Source organism: Trichechus manatus, unplaced genomic scaffold (assembly GCF_000243295.1).
Source record: "Trichechus manatus latirostris isolate Lorelei unplaced genomic scaffold, TriManLat1.0 scaffold00363, whole genome shotgun sequence".
Taxonomy (NCBI): domain Eukaryota; kingdom Metazoa; phylum Chordata; class Mammalia; order Sirenia; family Trichechidae; genus Trichechus; species Trichechus manatus.
The window spans coordinates 533,584-536,528 of NW_004444299.1; the positions used below are offsets into that span (position 1 = coordinate 533,584).

General features: G+C 37.7%; 1 protein-coding gene across 1 annotated transcript in view; it reads left to right on the plus strand.

Annotated features, from left to right (window-relative positions):
* LOC101353375 (contactin-associated protein-like 4) overlaps nt 1–2,945 on the plus strand; it is a 166,077-nt gene that overhangs the window by 149,116 nt on the left and 14,016 nt on the right. The window lies entirely within an intron of this gene.

The window sequence follows — 2,945 nt, forward strand, 5'->3', positions numbered from 1 at the left end:
GAGTAGACTGTCCCATAGGGTTTCCTAGGCTGTGATCTTTATGGAAGCAGACCACCAGGTCTTTCTCCCTCAGAGCCGCTGGGTGGGTTCAAACCTCCAACCTTTAAGTTAGCAGTCAAGCACTTAACCATTGTGCCACCAGGGCTCCTTCCTATCTTCTTAGGAAGAAATGTGATCCCACTCTTGAAAAGCCAGTGACTACTACTGTAAAATCCAATATCAACTCATCTAGTTTCTTGACGGCCCATCTATGCATTCTAATTTTTCTACCTAATGCTGATGTTCTCAGATAATGTGTAATTAACAATCTTCCCCCATGAACTTTGCCCATTTCAGTATTACTTTAGGCGTCATTCTTATTTAAAACACCAGTTCCAGTAGCACAAATTTTTTCCAAAAAATATTTTTATTGGTATGGTAAATAATTTTCCATTAAATATTGAGTCAAGCTAAAAGAGTCCTTAAAACATTTTGCTCTGGAATTTGTTAATGATCTGTTGCTAAGGTAAAATGATTGGATATTTTTCAGCCTCTCTCATTCTCAGAAATCACAAGCATTCTTTGAAAAGACAGAAAGAGCTGATTGTAGTATGGAAATAATTCTGGGAAATTATTTATGAGCTTTATACTTCCATAGATACTCAGAGAAAACAGTCATCAAAGCAAATTTCAACATCCTTCAAGAATTCTTGGCTGTTGTATTTTGCCCTTAACAGCCCACTGGGCTTTAGAGCACAAAATTGGATACCTAACTGGATCAGCTACTGATTTTTAAAACACTTACAGCAATTAGCTGCCTAGAAGTGGTCAGAGCGCAATTATATACGCTGTGATTCAGGATAAGTCTGTGGTGTTGAATCAGTCTTCTGTCACCATTGCCAGACACTTTTCACCTATGCAGGTGGTATTCAATGGTGCTAAGGAAACTTTTGGTATTGTTAGCACAGAAAAGTGGTCTATTAATCCTTCCTCCTCCACAAACAACAAAATGTGTGAGATCTCTACGCTAAAAACTACTGGAAGAAATTAATATCTAAATAAATGGATGAATATACCACATTGATGAATCAGAAGGCTCAATGTTGTTACTACATCAGTTCTTCTCAAATTGATCTATAGGTTCAGTTCTCCCTCAATCAAGATTTCAGCTTTTTTTTTTTCCTTGGTAGAAATTGGCCAGCTAATTCTAAATTTTATATGGAAATGCATTTGGCTTTGCATTGCCAAAGCAATTTTTAAAAAGAACAAGTTAGCAATGGAAAAAAATAGAGAATTCGTAAATGAACCCATACATCTAGTCAACTGATTTTCCACAAAGGTGTTAAGGCCATTCAGCCAGAGGAAGGGGAGTCCTTTAAGCAGTTGGTTCTGGAACAACTGGGTATCCAAATGGAAAACAAAAGTAACTTACCACTTAACCCACACCATACACAAAAAGTAACTTTAAATGGATGATAGGCTTAAATGTAAAAGCTAGCATTACAAAAATTCTAGGAGAAAGTAATTTTTACCTTGAGGTAGGCATATTTCTTAAACAGGACCCACAAAACATGTCATTAAAAACTGATAAATGAATTTTGTTGAAATGAAGGCATTTTAGTCTTCAAAAGACACTGGTAAGTAAGAAATAACTGTTAAGAGAATACTTGCATAACATATATCTTCCAGAGGACTTGAATTCAGAATCTATAGTACACTTTACACTCCAGCAGTAAGAAGATGAAGGCAAACAATCAGTGGATAAAATGGGCAAAAAATTGAACGGACACTTCATCAAAGAAGAGCTACGAATGGCAAAAAGCATATGAATTTATGCTCAACACTGTTAGTCATAAGGAAAATGAAAACCCATAATTAGATACCACTGCACACCAGGTGGAATTACTAACATTAAAGTGACTTCCAGTCCCAAGTATTGGAACTATTGTGGGAAAACTGGAGCCTCAGCCACTGCTGGTGTGAGTGTAAAATGCTGCAGCCACTTGGGAAAGCTCTTTGGCAGTTTCTCATACACTTATTGTATGATCCATATGATCCCACTACTAGAGGAGTCCTAAGAGTGGGATCCAGCTATTCCACTCTTAGGTATTTACCCAAAAAAAAGGCAAATGTAGGTCTACCCAAAGACTTGTTCACAAATGTCCATGGAAGATTGAATAAGATCCAAAAACTGGAAACAACTTACACGTCTATCAATAGTGGAATGGATAAATTATAGTATACCCACCGGTGGAATACTAATCTTCAACAACATTGATTAATCCCAAAATCATTATGCTGAATGAAAGAAGGATGATTCCCCCCCAAAAAAGAGTGTGATTCCATTTATATGAAATTCTAGAAATGCCAACTAATTTAGAGTAACAGAAAGCAAGTCAGCAGTTGCCTGGGCATGGAGACTAAAGAAGGGATTGACTACAAATAAGCAGAAAGGATCCTGAAAAAACTGGAAATGTTCTGAATATTGACTGTGGTAGTTATTTCATGGGTGTATACATCTGTCAAACTCACTAAATTTTATACTTTAAAGGGGTGTGTTTATTGTACCTAACTGAACCTCATGGAAGTCAATTAAAAAAGTATTTCGTCCCTTCTCCATGAACAAAAATCTTAGTGTTTTAGTGGTTCCAGGTCCACCAACTCTACTAACTGCAAGCCGAATGTTTTCCTGCAGACAGATATTTTACTAGAAGTCGATATTGCATTGTGGGTGATGAGACACCCTGGGTGTCTTGGGTGTAAGTTTGTGGGGAGGTTACTCAATGACCATAGCTGGCTATGTGTGGACCTCTGTCTCAGTGGAGACAAGTGACAGTACAGTGATTAAACCACCCATGCCTCCCACCACCCCTATGCATACACACACATCTGGAGAATCCATCTTACTTAGAATGCCAAAGACACACGCTCATGAACTGATTTGGGGAAGATGGACAGTCCTGCTG